Here is a 20,397-nt window from a genome sequence, read left to right as displayed (position 1 = left end):
CCACATTTTACAGCTATTGTCACATTTAAATGAGAAAATACATTGAAAGGCTTGGTGCACAGTTCATGTTCAACAGAAGCTAGTCCTCTTTCTCCAACATGTTTTCCATTTGTTGTAATAACACTCCCCAATCTATATCTATACACATATCCATCCTTATTTATATAACCTAATATATTTCTTTGTATGTAGGTATTCATACACACATATTTATATCCATGTATGAAATCGTACTCATAAGAACATAAACATGTGCCATCCCAGGTATACCTTCAATATAAGATCAAACCTAAGGGGCTATGAAATACCAACACATACTCACTTTAATCCATATGGCATTCCATATAGGGCCTTGCCTACAGAGGTGTGAAAGCATTCTATCCCTTGTCTCTGTCTTAGCTGCAGTACCCATGGGTGCCACAGATGTATCCTAGCGCCATCTAGTGGGGATTCCTACTTTCTGCCCCACAGTGCCAACCATTGCTCCAACTCACCATTTTGCCCGCTACCCCCATCATCCTGAAAAAAACAACCATCCTAAATGAGCTCCTCTGTATTTTTATTTAGGCTCTTTCCAGTTTTCTTCCTGGGTGTTTCAGGATATGAGAACATCCCATTGAAATATTTCCACCTCCATCTACAAAGAAAAAACTTGGAATACCTCTGTCCACTGTCAACTAGACTTGAATGACCGTGAGTACCTGGATTGTTTCTAAGGCCATGTCTTCAGGATCTAGAAAGAAAACTCTGTATCTTATAATGAAAGCTTCCTGCATTCACTAAATATAGGAATACGTTATACATGTATAATTCTTTCTTTATTTCAATAAGAACTTTGGCTCACAGAAAGATACCTCAGGCCAATTATTTCAAAGAGATGAAATGGTTTTGGTCTTCCTTTGGCTGTGAAGGAAGCCAAGTTGGCTATAGAAATTGTTACTGCTACATACTGATTAACCCATGGAATTCAATCCTCATTTCCCTTAGCTAGTGTATTTAATGCATAAAAGTAATTAATAATAGTGAGGAAAAACCAGGCCAATTTTAGAGCTGTGTCTATATAGACAATTAATTTTACAAGTTCTTTAACCCATTCAGATTTTTAAAGGTGACTAAAATACATGGTAATGGATGAGGTGAGGAGTAAATACATTCATTCAAATCTTGTTGGCTGGTTAATTAAGCCAAAGAACTAGTAAATGCTATTAAAAATCAGTCAAATCATTATCAATGTTCCATTGAAGTGACCAGTTAAATTAGCCTTGTTCCAGTTGTCCATAAAACAACGAAGCATATGCACTCTGGGGGTAGAACATCAATTTCTGCCCCCCACCTGCTTTGCCCTTCCTCGCACCTTGTTCCAGATCTCTGCCCAGAGCCCAGGGACTTTTGGGTTGTCCTGATTGATCTTCACTACTAGATTAGTTAGACCAGCGTTGGCACTGAGTATGTTACATATATGTATTCAATAACAAAGTAGAGAGCCTTTTGCCTAAGAGTCCCCCACCATCGGGATAAGAATCAACAAAAATTCAGAAAAAGAATAAACAAAGTAACAGAGAAAGGTAAGATGAGGTTCACTGCAGGAACAGATTTGGCCCAAACTTTCTGCTCCTAATAAGCCAATTCTTGTGGAAGAAGACAAGAGGTAAGTGGATTGATTTGCTCTCCTTGTGTATGTAAATTAGGGCTGTATCAATTTACTCAACCTCACTCATACATAAGAACCTAACTCATTTGAAAGGTTGGGTTTGATTGGGCAAAGGTCGAATGCCCAGGTTTGCTTTCCTGCTCCTTTTGTTTTAGGGGCAAGTGACACTCATTCGAAGTATCCTGTGAGACATTAACACCTCAGTCCCGGGCTGGGGAGATAGAGAAGGGAGGAAATGAAAACGCCATGTTGTCTTTATGTTCCAAATTCCTTATTTACAAACTTCTTCATCAAGGGACTCTGTCTGTTTCTCCATTTATGGCCTCTCAGTTCCGCTGCCTTTGTTGTAATGTTACATTTTGTATCTAATATTTCTTGCTACTATTTAGAAATCACTGTGACTACATTGGTCTTTATCGATAATTTTATGTAGTATAATCCATCACCATGTTGGATGTTGGGCCAGGGAGAAGGGCATTACTTTGTCTTTCACTTGGAGCTCAGACAGCTCTTTCATATTGATTTCTTGGCTTGCGTGTTCGTTAGATGATGATTTGCACTTTTCCTGTATTGTGTTTATCCAGATTATGTTTCAGATACATCTACAACACATCATCATTAACAACAAACATTTATTGAACTCTTACGGGCTGTGGATCAGGCTCCAGGCTAGGTACTAGGGATAATAAGAGGAATTTAATGTGATCCCTACCCTGGAGGATTTTATTATCTATTGGACCATGTTTGTTTAAGGGGGAAAAAAAAAGGTACCTAACAGCTTATGCCCAGTGAGTGCTAAAAGCAATAAATGCTCTTTGAGTTCAGAGAAAGGAGTGGTTGGTGATGGCTAAACTGGTCAGGGAAGGCTTTATGAATGAGATGAAATTTGAGTGTTTTCTTTTTTAAAGGATGAGAAGGATATTTTTTATGAGATACTGAATATAGTGAGTTTCTGAATACCACTGTGCCAGGTTTAAAAAAAAAAAAAAAACTACGCCTGTATCTTTAAACTACAATTGCCTCTTTAATTATTTATGAGCTTTAGACAGAGAATCAATATTCACCTGCTTTCCACACTGCTTTTTGCAGAGTTCTGTTGTTAATAGCTTTGCACACCTCATCATGCACACCAAGGAAAAGCCAGCCAGTCTGTTAACTTTCTCATTAAGACTTCCCTGGCCTTGTTGCCAACTTTTAAGATTGTCTTTGCTTTGTCTAAAATTTGCCCTAGTTTCTCTCCTTCTGAAAAGTCCAATTAGAAGAATGTATATTCAGGGACTTCTTAAAGCCAAGTGAATTTTAAGGTAGGAGAATAAGAAAGAAAGAAAGAAAAAAACACTTCTCAGGAGTGTTGCCTCACTGAATCTTCAGGAGGATGCAAGTTTGACCCTGGAGAGGATATTAGTTCCCCAAGGGAAATATCCATTTATGAGAAGTTTCAGGGTTTTTTCTCTGTAAGAGAGAGAGATGTTCAAATATTTTTGAGGATTGAAAACTTTGCTTATTACTTTTGTGGGACTTTACTGGTCCAGATAGATATTTACCTCAGCTTATTGACAGAAACCTTGGCAGGAAGACTGTCTGTGGCCAGCGGTATTAATATTCCAAGGACTAAGCCCTGTGACTTTCCGAATGCCAGTTCTTTTTCCAGAACTCTCTCTGTGATTTCTCTTATGTTATTTTTTTTTTTAAATCACTCTGTTTTATAATTTATCTTGACTTTGGTGGAACGAGAGGCAGGGAAGAAATGAAATCCATATTTTTTTCCTTTCATTTCTTCATACAGTACATTTTAGGGGCACCTATTGGATATACAGCATAAAGCATTCCACAGATCTCCAGGACAGGGCAGTCTACTTGCTGTGTTAACCATGTGAAAAGGGATTATCATTTACAAACTCTAACCTAAATGGGTCAAAATGTAAAAGAATACATTTCCTTTCATACCTTTTCTTCTCAGTCCTACCCATCTTGGCAGGGTGGATTTAAATTTTCCCATTAAAAGTGATTCAATCTTTTTCATTGTAAAATAGTTTCTTAGGTGTAATTGGGTCTATTTGGGAAAAATATTTAGTGAATTTAAGCTATAAATGCTCTATCAGGGATATTTCCCCTTTCAAGAGAAGCACCTCTCTGTCTCTTCCCAAGAGGGAAGGATGCGTGCAGGGAAAGCTGACACACCCTCTGGGAGTGAGGAGGACTTTCCTACACACTGTCTTCCCTGCTGTCCACAGGGTGAGGTTAGTCTGCTCTGGGCCCTGAACACTTCGTGCTGGTAGCTTCCCACATGGAGAATCTTACCTGCTTTTTTGTGGGTATTGTGCTGTTGCTCTCACCATCAAAAGGGACAGTCATCAAATATATTCGTGTTGGAGAGGTCCCTGAATTTTTTTTTTCTTTCTCATCTAATCCAGTGTTATAGGACCTAGGTAACGCTCTGTCTGCTCCTGCCCCCTAGGGAGGCATCTAGGAACTCAAGTTTTGCCCATGAAACCTGAAATCAGAGCTCTCTTTCTCAAACTCTAAGCCATCTTTGGTGCAGAGGGACAGAATAGCAGCCTGGGTGTTCTAGAAGGCCTCAGTCTGCAGAGTCTGATGTTTTGGTGAACTATATTCCTACCTTTGGTCAAGACCCAAGAAAGTCCAAGCCTTTGATTCTCAGAGAATCTGATGATATTCTTACCATGGGTGCATACACAAAAGTATCCTCTTTCTTGCCCACAAATGCTTTCTCCTCATCTTATCTGGTAGAAACTTACGTGTTATCTCCATTCTCTGTACTGTGAGTTAGGGTAAAGTTCCATCATGGAGTTTTCCAGGCTTGGCTTCTGACCTGAAAAGAGGAACTTACAAAATTTAGAAAATCCTTTTTCTCCACAACTGACATTTAAAACTTTATTACACTATGGACTCAAAACACCATTTTCTTCTGTTCCCTTTCATTCCTATTTTAACAATTTTAATCATCCCCGAAGCAATGATGCCTCTAGCCAAATAGGAAGAACATATGAAAATGCATAAAAATATATATCAGCCATGTTGCAAATATCTACATAAAACCATTGAGAGAAAAAGGGCAAGGTTTTGAATGGTTACCAGAGTCTGATCACAGGAAGAGTTCAAAAGTTGGACCACAGTGGGTTAGAACAATGACCAGTGGCTTCTGAGAGGCAGTGGATCTGAATCTGGATCTAGATCTCAGTGCTGGGAGAATGAGGGTAGGTATGAAGAACAGAAAATGGATCAGTCAGACTCGCTGTCCTCTTTCCTATACTCCCAGAGTTCTCTTAGCAGTGTGTCTTGACTCCAGGTTTCTCATGGATGAGTCTTACTGTGAGACTATAAATTACTTGAGAACAAGGATAAAAGACTGAGACTGAGACTGAGACTGAGAACATCAGAGCCCTGAGCTGAGTGGATTGTTACACACAGACAACTAAATTCTCCTCTGTTTGGGCACAAAGGCACTTAGATTCATAGTCAGAGAACTCATTTGTTATTTATTTTAAAAATTCTTTAGCTCAACTCAAGAATGTGTCTTGTGTCCACATAAAGCCTATTGAAAGATAGATGTGGTAAATAATTTTAATATTTTTTTGTCTGCATTTTCATGGAAGACCTAGCAATGCTGTTTAAATAAATGTATTTATTTAAATAAATAAATACATAATGTTTTATTTAAACAAAGGTTGTTTAAGATCACACCCTTTTTTTTGTATAGTCTTTCAATAAGTGCAACAAAAATATGTAAAGGCAGTTATTTGTTGCAAGCATGTTCACCACAAAGAACTGAGTTTTAACCATGGTTTTCACATGTGGTACAGTCTGCCGAGGACAAGAGGAGGTGAAAGGTGGAAAGAGATTATCAAAGCCGTGGATAAAATATTAAGGGAGCTACATGAGACTCATGGGGAAAGATGCATCTGGAAGAGCAAAGTGAACTTTAAAAAAAAAAAAAATTCCATTTTCTGTTTTCACACCTGAAAACCTCAAATACCAGTTACTGAAGACTTTTTGTAGCTTAATAAATTTCTCATTGTTTATTTGTAGCCTCTGTTTGCTGAATTTTCCTGAGTAAACACCTTTAGTTTACTCTTAAACAAGCGAGGGGTTTATTGACGTGTGGGGTGGCAGGAAAATACGTTCAGAAGCTTTTTTTTTTTTTTTTTGGTGAAAGCATCTCCGCAATGGAATGAAGCGAGCAGGCAGCAAGCAGTACGTGAGGACTGTAGCAGGGAAAACAACCAACAAACACCATCAAGTGTAAATAGACCATAAAGCTTTTGAAGGTTTAAGAAGTAGTCCCCAAGGCTGACGCTTGTAGAAGGTTAAGACATTGAATGTAAGCTCAATGGTAGATGTTCTGTAGGAACCTAAGCTACTGTGGTCAGGCTACGCTGTTTTGTGATGACTTGTAGGCATGCAGCAGATATTTGGTGAATGAATGGTGGCCTAACCTAGAATTCAGGCATTATTAGATGAAATGAAAGAGTGATGTTGATGTTGACCAAGTAAAGTTATTCTTAACAGAGCTAAGAAAAGCCTCTTCCTGGGAGTAAGCAAGTAGCTGATCTAGAAGTTGGAAAAATGCCGCAGGGGGGGAAAAGAATTCATCCAATCGTGTTTAAAAGCAAGCCACCTGATCTTAGTTGAATGGCCACCTTCACTGGCAGGACTAGGGGTTAGGGATTCAGCATATGAATTTGGGAAGAGGCACATCAGTCTGTAATATGGCTATTTGATCAAATCATCTAACTGGCAGGTTGAGAGCTGCACTGGAACATGAGGGATCAGACACGGCCATTTCTTCTAAATGTTGTCTTCACTCTTCTTTCTCAGTCGGCTTCACCATTCCAGAATGACTTCTCCAGTAAGAAAGAACCATGACCTCCAGTCCCTCTGACCTCTCATCTTTAGTCTCTTATTTGAGGGGAAAGTAAGTGCCCTCTTCGCAGCTTAAGCTTGAAACATCCTGGAGAGAGCCTCTGCTTAGCTTATTTTGCATCAAGGAGTCTTCTGTGGACCAAGCAGTGTGGCCACAACACTGAGACTCTTTGATTGGTCCAGGTTCATCTGGTGCCCACTATCTGGTCAGTCACTGCATCCAGGGAGGCAGGGTCTTATCAAGATGGCAGCCCACATCTAGAACATATTTTAGGAATCAACAGGAGGAAAGGAGGCGTTCTCCCAAAGAACTAGGGCAGCACTTGGTGGGAATACCCCAGTCTTGGGAGGACTGGTGAAGACTTCACATAGGACTTAAAAATAAGTCCTAAGGAGGGAGAAGTCTAGCCAAGTGGAGCGAGGCCTGGGGAAGATGGGCAAAGCCTTGTGTGGGAGCTCTGTGGGGACAGTAAGTATTTCAGCAGGGTAGAATGGAATGTAGAAGTTGAGACTAGAGAGTGATATCTTCAAAATAACAGTTCAGAAGACCCACAGTGGATCAAAAGTGAGCATACATTTTTGACTGTGTTTCCAATTAAACAACAAAGGTCAAATCTTCCATTAAGATAAAAGTATAAAAGGGAAAATGGAGAAGGTGGGAGGCATAATTTGGTTTGCGTTCTCTCTTATAAAGCTTAACACTTCCCATAGCCTGAGTAGAAAAATGCTAGCCTGGGCTCTGATATTAACTGTGACTCTGGCCCAGGAACATCTCCTCTTTGTTCTGTTTATTTATTTATTTCAAATGAAAGCATTTGTCTTATGGCCCTGCCAGGTCAGTTGGTTGCTACTTATCTTTCTGTCCAATAAGTATGTAGCTTGAAAACTGGTTATCAGCTCCATCTGGCCTTAGTACTGACCTTGGTTTTGGAATGCAGAGGTCTGTATTTGGCATGGGCCCTGTCCATGAAGAACTGCAGACTGATCATCAAGGCTTAAATGTGAACAATGGAACATTAGTGCAAGGTCACCACACTGAAACTGACATGTGAGAGATATAGACAGTTCTGATTTAAGGGCTCAGGGAAAGGAGGGGGGCATTTGTACTGCAGTGTTGAGAAAAGCTTGATGGAATGATAGAATTTCACCTGGGATGTAAGGATGTTTATGATTGACATAGACAAAAGCAAGGAGCAAGGGCCGGATATGGGGGTAGGGCACTAGCTAAAGGGGGAGGGGAGAGCAAGAAAGAGGAAGTGGGACTTGATAGATAGAGACACGTAAGCCTGCAGAGTTTACAAGCTGCCCTTCTGATTATCACTGCACACGATCTCTTAAATATTCCAGACATTTTTATCCTGTTGTTTGACACTTCTTAAGTCACCTGCTAGGGATCAACCTCCCTAGGAGTTGGGCCTGTTCATGGGAAGCCACCATGTATGGGGCTCGGACAGCAAGTGTATGTCCTAGCATTCATTAATGACACTCAGGTTATGTCACTGAAGAGCCTTTACTTCCCTCTCAGTGCCACGCAGGGCCTCAGCCAACGCACTGAGGCTAATACCATTATGAAGTGCATGCTGGGTTGTCATTTCTACCAACATACTCCTCCTCACCAATAATCATGGCCGATGTGACTGTGTGCCAAGTCGTGCTAAGGCTTTAATAGTTAATATTTCCTTTAATCCTTCTAGTAGCCTTGTGAGGTGGGTTCTATATTATTATCTCCATGTTTCCAAATGAGGATAATAATTGTCAGAGATGTTCACTGACCAGTTGGTGTTACAGAGGTGGGAGCTGATGGAGCTGGGACTTGGACCCTGACCTCTGACCGCAGGGAGCTCACTGGCACTGTGCATGTGGGGTCACAGAGGATGGCCGTTCAGGATGGGAAACAGCCCCGCTCTAGGTGGTAGGAGTTACTTGTCATTACACAGAATGTATAAACCTTTATTAATCAATGTGGGAGCTCTCCTCTGCCTTCTTTGATAGGGTATTTGCTTGGTGTCTATGCTGAGACATAGTCTGGATCCTAGAAGTTTTTAGAGTAGGGTTGGGTGCAAGGAAAAGACAGAATAGTTTGCTAAATAAAATAGGAAGAAGGTATTCCAAGTGTGGTGTTTCCAATGGAACAGGTATGGATTTGGACATTGTGGTGGAAAGATGAGGCAGGGCCACGGGTGGAGGGAGACAGGAGGCACTGAGGAGGAGCATGGGTTTGGATCCAGGTAGAGCTGGGCCCCAACCCAGCCCTCCCAGTCCATGGACAAATCCCAACGTCTCTGAGCCTCTGTAAGGTGGTGTTATGAGAATGGTTATGGTGGAAAATTCTTTTAAAAATATATCAAGTTCTGTAGCACTGCTGAACAAAGTAAACTTTCAATAAATAGTAGCTCTATTTTTCAAATTGCTTTTGTGATTGAGGAGTGAAATCCTAGCTAACTCCTCAGGCAGAGTGATAACTCCTACCTGGAAACTTCCACTTACCATCGCATTGATCCAGCCTGTTCTTCATCAGTTCTCCTGTGCAGTTATTTCACCAAAGGACACTTCCTTAACCCCTACCAGGCACCAAGTACTGTGGGGACAAAGACAGAGAAGACGATCCTTCGATAGATATTTTATTTTTTCAATCTATATGTGCAGAAGTCTTGTCTGTCATGTAGAATACAAGAAAAGAAAAAATCTTTTATTACTTTCCTGCCTGTCTGCAACACTTGGGGAAAACCAAACACAGTAAATAATCCTGGTCTTTGCTAATGGATAGTCAGGAAGGAGCCTCAACCTCAGACAGACTCTTATTTCCAGCAGCTTTTTTCTTTTCGTTTGTTTGTTTGTTTGTTTAAAGCTTTTATTTATTTATTTGAGAGAGAGAAGGAGGGCACAAGCAGGGGGTAGGGCAGAGGGAGAGGGAGAAGCAGGCTCCCCGCTGAACAGGGACCCTGAAGTGAGGCTCAGTGCTAGGACCCCAGGATTATGACCTGAGCCGAAAGCAGACGCTTAACTAATTGAGTCACCCAGGCGCCCCTGAGTTTTCAGTGTGTGTGTGTGTGTGTGTGTGTGTGTGTGTGTGAGAGAGATCAGCCATTCCCTGATTAGGCTTTCACCACCAGAAGTTCTTCCATGGGAGGCAGCCACTCTCTTCCCCACTGACCAGTAAGGACACAGACGTACTCTTGAAGTTCCCAGAAGGGTTCAGAAACTAAGTCGGCCCTGAGGTCCAGACAGAAGGTCATGCACTGTGGTCAGAGGCTGAGGCTGGGCTTTGGAAGCTGGCAGACCCCCAAGACTTTGGGCTTTTCTGTGTTGGAGTCAAGCTCCATGGGGCAACTCTGGGGAAACGGAGCCTTTGTGAAATGCTCCTTTGATGAGAAGCATAATATAAATACAAATTGCTATTATGTCAGCTTCTGAGGAGCCACTTCAATCCATTTGGTCACCTTTGATTTTATTCTCCAATTGCTTTCCTTCTTCAAAAAATTTAATAAGAGCATGTTTTCATCTGGCCTCAAGGGAGTAATTTATTTATTTAAAGTAATAATAAAGTTTCAGCATAATCCTCTGTTCCCAAGAGGGAAAGGGACTCTTTGAATGATTTATTTTTCCCATCCTTGAAGTGCCAGGGAGACCAAGTGGCTGCTGTAGTGGTGTCCCGGAGCCCACTGCCATGGCAACAGCCAGAGCGTCTGGGGCCCCTGGGAAGCAGGGGGATGGAAAATGGAGTCATAACTCTCTTCTTTCTCTCCACTGTAAGTTCCTCCTGCAAGGAAACTGAAGGATAAAGGAGAACGAGTCCCCAGATCAGTTGTGGGAGCCAAATAGTAACCACGAGAGCTAATAACATCTGAGTCCCACTCAGGCTCCCAAGTGGAGGTCCACGAAGGCAGGTCCAGGCAGATAGGTGGGGTGACTCCTCTGGATTCTCTCTTCTTAGGGCAGAGTCAAATATGGGGCTCTGTGAAGGGGAGGAGTGAGCCCAGCTGTAGGACACAGGAAGAGTTCAGAAATCTCAATGTTCAGCGGGTGCTGAGTGATGGTAGTTGCACCTCTGCTAGGAAAACCAGTGTTATTTGACACTTATCTGACAGTCATATATCAAGTATTTTATATACAGTATCTCACTCAGCATTTATATGAAGTACATACCACTGTGATTCCTATATTATAGATAAGTAAATGAAGCTTCTGGCAATTATGTAATGTGGCCAAGGTCATATGGCTATTCAGTGATAGACCCAGGATTCAAAACCAAGGTTGATTCCACAGCCCAAGTTTGTACCCACTGTGTACATGGCCTTTCAGGTTGGATTGCTTAGGGAAGGCTAATGAGGATGGTTACATCCATTAAGAATACTTTTGATTGCAGGGGCACCTAAGTGGCTCAGTCAGTTAAGTGTCCAACTCTTGGGCGCCTGGGTGGCTCAGTGGGTTAAGCCGCTGCCTTCGGCTCAGGTCATGATCTCAGGGTCCTGGGATCGAGTCCCGCATCGGGCTCTCTGCTCAGCAGGGAGCCTGCTTCCCTCTCTCTCTCTCTCTGCCTGCCTCTCCATCTACTTGTGATTTCTCTCTGTCAAATAAATAAATAAAATCTTTAAAAAAAAAAAAAGTGTCCAACTCTTGATCTCAGCTCAGGTCTTGATTTCAGGGTTGTGAGTTCAAGCCCAGAGTTGGACTCCAGCCTACTTTAAAAAAAAAAAAAAAAAGTAAAGTCTCTTATCATTTTGGTTAAGCCTCTACCTTTGGCTCAGATCATGATCTCAGGGTCCTGGGGTCAAGCCCCGCATCAGGGTCTCTGCTCAGCAGGGAGCCTGCTTCCTCCTTCCTTGCTTTCTGCCTGCCTCTCTGCCTACTTGTGATCTCTCTCTCTCTCTCTGTCAAATAAATAAATAAAATCTTTAAAAAAAATCCTTTTGATTGCAAGTAATAGAAAACCTTAGAGTGACTTAAAAAAGCAGGTGTTGATTTTTCTCTTTTAATAAGACTCAGGAGGTAGGTGGCTGCTGCTACATGGTGAACAGCTCAGCTGGATGGAGATTGTTCCCTTTGCCCTTGCCCTCAGGTGCCATCACTTTCTTGTCACAAGAAGGCCATGTGCCTCTAGGTGTCACATCTGTATTCAAGGCAGAAAGATGGAAAGGAGAAAGGTTGGTGCCAACACTATCTGTCTCCTTCCAGCAGGTAGGAAAATGCTTTGCAGGACAACCTCTCCTCAACAAAAGCAACTTCTTATGTCTCATTGATGAGAAAGGGGTCATAAGACCTTTACCTAGAAGGAGGTCTGAGAAAAAACACAAATTTCTCTATTTGCTTCCCTTATTGGAAGGACAGGAATTTTTTTTTGCCACTGCCCCATAGCTAAAATCTGGCCTGTGCACTGGATGGTGGGAGAGAAGGGGAAGATTCCAGGGGGGAAGTGGCATAGAGATGGGAGGCTGGGCTCTCTGGACCCTGGTTTGTGTGAAGAACTGGTGGGAGCCAAGTTGGAAAACCAACTGAAGTTCAGACTGCAGTGGGATATAAGTGCCAGTCCTGAAAGCCAGACTTCATCCTCATGGGCACACACTGTTGTTTTCCAGGCTTCTGTCAGCCACATTCTCTTGCTCCTACTTTAACAAGATGCATGTGTTAACTAATTTGCTAAGTTTCAAAAAACTTGCCCCAAGGTTTGGGGCCAGAATCCACTATAGGAAAAAAAGGTTCTAGATTCATGTATGAATAGATGCTTTGTGCTCCATTTAAAGTAGATTCTATCACTTTAAAAAGATGATGGAAGAATTCTTCCTCTTCTACTTCCAATTTCTCATTGGGAATGTCCCTTCTGTGAGACAAGAATCTGTCATTGATTAGAGGCACTATAATAAAAGGCAGTGACAATAGGGGTTATATTGGGTGACAGGATATGGGGTGATTTATTATTATTATTACAGCATTTTCTTTAAAGTTGAATTGTATTTTGGTAAAAAGAAAAGGAAAAATATTTAGGGTCATTGAAAAAAGAATCTATTGTCAAGCTACCATGACAGCAGTTTTAGTAGGGGTGAGTCTTAATAAATGTAATTGTCAGAAACTTCTCTAGAGGTGGAGCTATTACCAAAACCTGTGGGTATGCATTCTGGGAGACCTGCCTTGACTGTTCCTTTATGTGGGACACCCTCCCTCACCTTCCTACCAGCATGCGAGGCCTGCTGTAGTTTGGGGTTCTTTCAGCCTCTCTAGGACTGTTCTAGTTGCTCAGTGACACAGAGGTCACATCCAAGTGATTGCCACAAACGCAGGACACAGCCCCTTAGTGCCCCTCACAGAAGGAAGTCTTTTCATGAGAATCTCTGCCCCACCCCACCCAAGTCCTCTGAGTCACGGGTGGGTTGGGGAATGGGGAGACATTCTTCTCTACCCTCAGGGTAACCAAAAGTCTGGAATGTCCCTCACAGGTAATTCCCTAACATTGGGCTGCCTTTGACTTTTATCATACTTGATATAAAACACCACCCTTCACCTTTCTCTATAAGAAAGCCAATAGCATTCACCACTGTGTCAGTTCAAAGCCTTGACAGATGCTTTGGGAGGCTGCAGAGAGAAATCCCAGTGCATACAGCCTATCTCCAGGTGTCTCTCCTGGCTGCTGCGTTTCTCAGGCCCCACCCTTCAATATCCAGCACTGCTGTCACACAGTGTTCCATGGTCATGCAGCTCCTGAACGTGAGGCCCAGTCCATCTCTCCTGTGGTTTCTACAACTGAAAGCAGGCCTGTTGGGCCAGGCTCCTGAAAGTGTGGCCCAGTCCACCTCTCCAGTGGTTTCTACAACTGAAAGCAGGCCTGTTGGGCCAGCTGGCCTTTCCCAGCTCACACTTCCCCTCACCGCCATCACCACATCTCCCAGGGCAGAAATCACGGAAACTGCTGAAATCTGGTGTCTGGATACTCTCCAGTTTTTAGCAAGACTGTTTGGTTTGGCATACACATGTTTCCTGAACGTCTGCTCTGTGCATTATTGGCCTATAGTTTTTTTCAGAATGCAGACAAGGCATGTATCTCCAGTAAAAGAAGTTCAGGAATGCATAACTTGACGTGACTATTCATTCATTTGTCAATTTCTTTTCTAGAAACTCCTGTGCTGTTAGGCCCTAAAATAGGTGCCGGAGATACACACAGATAGAAGCCAGTTCCTGCCTTCCAGAGGATCAGAAATCAGAAGTTCATAACTAAGGAGTTTAATGTTGAAGAAAAGACAGAATTTGAGAGGCAGATAAGTGTAGATCTCCTGAGAGTCAAGCTAGTGATTTTTCCCATAGACAAAGCTTTAAAAAAATAATAATAAATGACTCTTCTCACTGCCTTCCAATTCTTGCTTTCTTGGAAGATCAGGTAAAAAGCTAAATGAGTTTTGCATGTCACTCCATGTAGAAAACTTCTATAGCTCCCTTCTACCTACAAATTAGGACCCAGTGCCTAGCACGGTCAGAGGCTCATGATTTGTTTTGAACCTACTATTCCAAGCTGTATCTACTAATACACCCTCTGGCATTCAATGATGACAACTCATTCTTCACTTTTTGCCCATGATCAGTGGCCTCCCCAAGCCATTCTTCACACTTCTTCCATTAGTGATCTCACTAGTCTCTTCACTCGAAATCCTACTCACCGGTTCAAGGTCAAGCAAAATCCTATCTAATCTAGGAGGTTGCTGCTGGGTTCCCAGGTGAGATATTTCTACCCTGTGGAGGGAACATGGTTTCAGATTGTATATCTGCATGTAATTGCACCATGAACTTGGGCAAGTTAGTTAAGATCCCTTTGCCTCAGTTTCCACATCTTTAAATTGGGGTTCAAGGTAAAACATATCTCAAGCATTACATGAAATGCTATTCAGTGTTATTTAAGCAATATTATGAAAACCATCATTATTATCAATGTTACTGATTTATCTTGCTCTTGAGGAATTAATCCCCAATGTCCTTAGATTGTCATGATTTTTCCCTTTGTTCCTGCTTTATTTCTTCATGAGGTCTGTGTAAATTTTCTGTTGCTGTCATTAAAAAATTACCACAAACTTAGTGGTTTAAATCACAGATTTATTACCTTATACTTCTGCAGGTCTGAAGTCCAACACAGGTCAAAATCAGGGTATTGGCAGAGTTGTGTTCCATTCTGGAGGTTCTGAGAGAGAATTTGTTTTCTTTCTTTTTCTAGCTCCTGAAGGCCACTTGATTCCATGGCTTGTGGACCCCTTTTACCAGCTTCAAAGCTAGCATGATGGTAGCTATCCAACCATTTTTCTGTAGTCATGCCTCCTTCTGAGACCACCATGAGGAAAGGGGCTCCAATTTAAGGAGCTTTGTAAGCAGATCGTGCCCACCCTGATAGGCTAATCCAAGAAAGTCTCCCCATCTCAGGGCCTTTGACTTAATCACATTTACAAAGTTCCTTTATCCATGTAAAGTAATTTATCCACAGGATATGGCATTAGGACACAGACATCATTCGGGGCCATTACTTTGCCTGCAGCAAGATCCTTAAAGACAGATCTCCTCTCCCTCAACTATTCTTCATGGGGCCTGGCATGTGAAAGGCTTTTAAGAAATGTTGATCTAAATCCACTCCTCACAGAGAGTCAAGGAAGGAAGACTCAAAGGAGAATTTTAAAGAATCTGTTGTTGTTTTCCAGAAAATATATTCCTAATATCATTTGTGCCAATTATTGGAGCGAATTGTTGTGTGTTAATACCTCAGACAGGAAAAAAAATTTTTTTTGAGCCCAGGTTGCAGTTATGTTAAATATTTAACAACAACAAAATTAGCTTATTAGCAGAAGTGCCAAAGCGTGGGATGTTTTACTGTCATTCTGGACAGACTTGTAGAAATGTCATAGAGTAGACTGACATTGCTCTCCAAGCTTCACAGAGAAAGGAACCAGTAAATGAAAGGAGAGTGAGTACAAGTAATCTGCCCAAGGTCACAGTATAATCCAGAGGCAAAGGCTGAAATATAAAATCTTGGTATTCTTATGATCAAGGTAGGCCTTTCTTAGTTCATGACCCTACAAATCCTTTCTTGTCTCCAGCCAGGATACTCTGAACTTGACTTTCTCAGATCATTGTCTTCACACCATTTTTGTCATTTTCTTCTAGTACGGCCATAATGCAGATTACATAAGCAAATGACATGAGCAATAATAGTGCAGGAGAATGAGGGGCCAGGTTGAAGAGTGGTACGCACCTTAGTTACATCATGCTGTGGGATGTATGTAGTTTATGTGGGGGATTAGTAAATGGTTACTGAACATCTGTGAGTGTTGTGGGTTACCTGATGAATATCCAGGGTGCAGCCACTGCCCATAAACTGCTCTGGGAAGAAGCAACAGGTGGAACTAGAAGCCCCTCAAGTAACACCTTGAGAACCAGGCTGAAGGATTTCAACAGAGCCAATACAATAATAAAAACACTCAAAATGATGAGATCCAGACCAGAACTGAACCTCTGGGTGCAGAAAGAGAAGGATCAACTAGGTCATCATATTAACACATCTCAACCTATTGTGCTAATTTTTTGGCATTCCAGTGACTATTTAGAGATGTGGAAGAAATAACCAACTTGGATTCCAGCTTTGAAGATCCACTTGGCAAACCAGGATACACCAAGCTGATATCATAGACAATCTCTTTGGGACCCAATCAGGAGACTATATTTAAATGTATTCAAGGCTGTCACTTTTAAAAATCTGTTATATGTTCAGCTTAATTGGTTTAGTCAACAAGGTCTTTAAAGAAGAGCCAGCTAGCTCCAGGCCAGATGTCATGGGAGATGATGTTAAGAGCTTGTATACCCACTTGAGAGACACACCCATGAAACCACAAAAGGATAAGATAATTAAACACATGATCAAGTGCCACGCTATATGGAACAAGCTACCAGTGCTGTGTGGGTCTTGGACAAGAGAGGTTGTAGGTTGACTTCCTACGCAATTTTTCTCGAACTTAGATACCTACATGAGATTTTTAATATTCAAAATGCTTCCTTTCTGTTTAGACATTTTCTTCTTCTTATTGCATTGTTTTTGAAACAACAAGAAATATTGGGTCCCCTGGGTTTCATTCTACTTTTATAACAACTCTCTAACATCGTAAGTGGTTCAACAGTAGAATCCGCAAATTGGAGTAGCCGGAAGTTCCTGCCTGGGAAGAGGCTCACAGGGAACCTGAATGACCATGATTCCACAGTGTTGTAGAGCAAATTCCTCTGTTGTTCAGGAGATTCCACAACCTGACTTCTTCAGATTAGCTTTCTCCTAACCTAAACACACCTGACTGGCAAAAGCACTTCATTGGGATGGTATGTCATTCACGGCAAACTACCTCTCTCCCCAAACTAACCTCTTGCTGTACAGATTATGTGATTCTTTACCCCTGATTCTTTTTCTCTTGGTATGAGTGAAAGTGCAGCACTGGAAGAAACCAAACACAAAATTCCCCTACTTCATAGTTCTTTCTTTAATATCCCTTCTGTGCGTAATGAAAAGGTTTATGAAGAAAGGACAATCTGTGTGACTCTGAAGAGAAACGCAGTTAAGCTGTGATGGGGCCATATGTTTGTCACAACTCTTAAGTTTAGCTTGCTGGGTTGTTTTTTTTAAGTGCCTCTTAGCCTTATTGCCTCCTGAGGCCATCTTTACATCTTTGGGCTTATTCCCAAGTGTTCTTCACTTCCCACCCCACCCACTGCCCCACCTAAAAGCATTTCCCAGTAGTCACAGTGCCTTTATGCAGAAAAGTGGAATTGCTTCTCTTCTATACACAACTAGCTTTTTCTGCTTTTTTTGGAGCAAGGGGTGACTTTAGAGCTACCTATCAGAAAAGTGAGAAATTAGCTCATTAGGACAATGCAGGCTTAATATTAGATAAAGAAAGGCTATCTGAACTGTTCATTGTCTAGACTGCTTATGGCCTTCCAGGCATTATCAGAGGTAATTTCTTCACATTATACCTCTGGCCAGAGTCAATTATTCTCTCTGTTTGAAAAATTAGGAAAAATTAAGTGCTGATTACTTAGATAAATTCCTTCATCTGCCCAACAGTGCCAGATTACTCAACAAGCGCCATGTAATTGTACATGCAGTCCTGGGCTGAGGATCTGGGCCTTGGTGACCAAGGACCATTGCCCTCAAATATCCCCAAAGACCTCATGGTGGACTCGCTAGGTAGAGAAGCATCTCCTACTCTGTTAAGTATAGACAGAAATTGGAAGACTATCATTTATCTCTTAGTCTTGGAGTGTTCAAGTTCTGTATGTACTTCAGTGGATTTATTTATTGGTCATTTATATTTATAAGTCTTTGCTCATGCAAGACATTCTGTGACTTAAAAAAAAAATCTATCTCCCTCATTTCAAATTTAGGAAACTGAATTCCAGAGTGTTTAAGTGGCTGCAAAAATATACAAAATTTTGGAGGTAAAGCTAAGGGAACAGCAGTTATTTAAGTGGGAGAGGGGTATTGTAAATTAGTAATATTCATTTGTCTTTCCATTCTTTTGGCTTCCTCTCTGTGTTTATACCACAAATCAAGCATGCTCTGTCCCTGACCTGCCTCAGAGAAGCAATTTCTATTCTCTACTGCCTGTTGGGAGACCCTGTCTACCTAGAAGTCAACCCAGAGTTTCTAGAACCAAACTCATTTCTAATGGAATGAATCATTTATATAGCAATCCCTTGTCTTTATCATTTAGCTCTTTTTGTGTTTTTTTGTTTTACTTTTTAAAATGCATGTTTTCACCAAAACTTATTTGATCTTTGCAACATCTCAGTGACACAGAAGAAGGTGTTAGTAAAGCACATTACACATAGAGCAAAATACCTGTGAAGGTAGAATTTATTTTTTTAACAAGAGAATTTATCTGCTATTTCATTTTATAGGTGGGTACAGAAAATCACTTTGGAACCCTTCAAGTTTGTCTTTTCTCTGAACAGACAGGTGGCTCCTCCTAATTTAGCAAATGTAAAATAGGAAGAGGATAAGCCTTTGTACCCCTTCAATACCCTGTAGTATCCTTAGCTGGAGAAGAGAGAAGTTTGCACAAGGGCCAGGGGATCCCCTAGAAGCCTCCGATTCTAGAGATCTTTTACACCACCTGTATTAGCTTGGGATAGGTCAAGTGACTTCTCTAGGTAAGAAAGAACTTTAGACATCTGGAAGTATTGCGCTGGTCTCAACCCCAGAGCCTGGAAGTCTTATGGGAGAACCCAGAAATACTGCCGCTGGGCATAGGCCCGTAACAACTGACAGCCTAGTAGTAGGGGGTCACAAGTGAGGAGACCTCTTGCAACCCATCACAGGATCCGGACTAGAAAAAGCATCATCTCAGCTACAGAAAGAACACAGGGAACTGTGTGGGGTAGGAATCTTTTAACAGCAATGCCTGTGGTATTAATAAAAACAAAGACAGCTCAACTGGAGACCCTTAATGGACAAATCAGCCTCCTAAGTTCTCCCAACACTTGAATGAAAACTGGACCCACTGGCAAATCTTGGATAATTAAAGAAGGAGAAGCCTCAAGAGGAAGACAGTGGACTCCCTGCTAATAGGAAAACAGAATCCTCAGGGAGGTGTCTCTGATTACCTACAGATGAAGCATAGATGAGTTGAGGTATAGGTTCCAGGTGACAAGAGTTTAAGGACTCTTCCCAAAGTCCTGTGGCAGCTCAAAGCCCCTAACCCCTTTGCCCAGCTTACTGCTAAAACTACAGTCGGCACGGTGTGCTCAGTTCACTCCTAATGACTCTGCCTTAACCATGCACCCCATTTCTCATGCCTGTGAGTGGAAATGTGACCTTGGAGTGGTGGCAAATCATAAATCCTCTCAAGCTTTTCTCCTGCCCATGCAGTGGCTGTTTCCCATCTAGTTTTTCATGTTGTTAGGGACAGTTCTCGGAAGGCATTAGATGCATCATCTAAGGGCCCTTAAGCACAGCCCTGGAATGCTGAGAGCTCCGTGCAGCTTGTGGGAGTCTGGAGGTAAAAGATGATTCTCCTCAGCCCTTCCCTGAGAGGCTGACAGAGAGACCAGGGGCACCTTAAGGTTTCGGCAGAGGCCCAGGGGCCCCAGGGAACACATTGTCCTGGCTCCTGCAGACTTCCATTGTGGTTATTAGTATGCATGATAATGGCAGTTTAGTTCTTTTCCCTTGAAGATAGCTTTTAAATTTGCTCTGTTGGCCTCTTGATGAAATAGCTTCATGCATATTAATGACATCTTTTATTTACTGAGCAGTGCCATTAAGCACTTTGAAATACCAGATTCCACCCAAGGTCTCCAGGGAGACAAGCCAGTGTCTCTAGATTTACTGAATGAATGGGAAACTGAGGAAACAAAACCAAAAAAAAGCTCAGTAACTTCCTGAAAGCAGCACAGTAAGTCCCTTAACTATGTATGCAGTCTGTCTAGCAGGTGGTTAGGGTCTTGACTGGGTAGCATTATACTGAGTTTCGTGCATGTCCATTCATTCTTATAATAGGCTTTTAAGGAGTGCTTGCTGTTTGTATAGCACCTTACAGGGCACTGAGTGGGGGAAAGGTGAATATAAGACCCATGGAAGGGTCTCTGTTCCTCTGTTAAAGGAGCAGTTAGGTCCCTGATGACCTGAGAGAGAGAGGTTAGAGTGCAGAAAGCCATGTTGGAAAGGAAAGATGGCACCATAGTGTTGCTGAATTTGAGGGCTTGCTACCCAAAGGTACCCATGCTTCTTGACCGAGTACTCCATTTCTAGGAGTGCAAGCATCAATAAAAATGAGATAGATTCAGATGATTGGGAAAAGATAAGAATGATAGAACATTAAATAAAAAAAAATTCTGCCAGCCAAAATTTCATG

General features: G+C 41.9%; 1 protein-coding gene across 1 annotated transcript in view; it reads left to right on the top strand.

The window, feature by feature from the left end:
• Positions 1-590: 590 nt before the first annotated feature.
• Positions 591-20,397, top strand: part of SLC14A2 (solute carrier family 14 member 2) — a 414,760-nt gene continuing 394,953 nt past the window's right edge. The window contains exon 1 of the mRNA XM_082699319.1: positions 591-693. The gene's annotated coding sequence lies outside the window, so the exon portion shown is untranslated. The remainder of the gene's footprint in view (positions 694-20,397) is intronic.

This window comes from Mustela nivalis (assembly GCF_964662115.1).
Source record: "Mustela nivalis genome assembly, chromosome: 14".
Classification (NCBI taxonomy): Eukaryota; Metazoa; Chordata; class Mammalia; order Carnivora; family Mustelidae; genus Mustela; species Mustela nivalis.
This window is presented reverse-complemented; position numbering and strand designations above follow the sequence as displayed.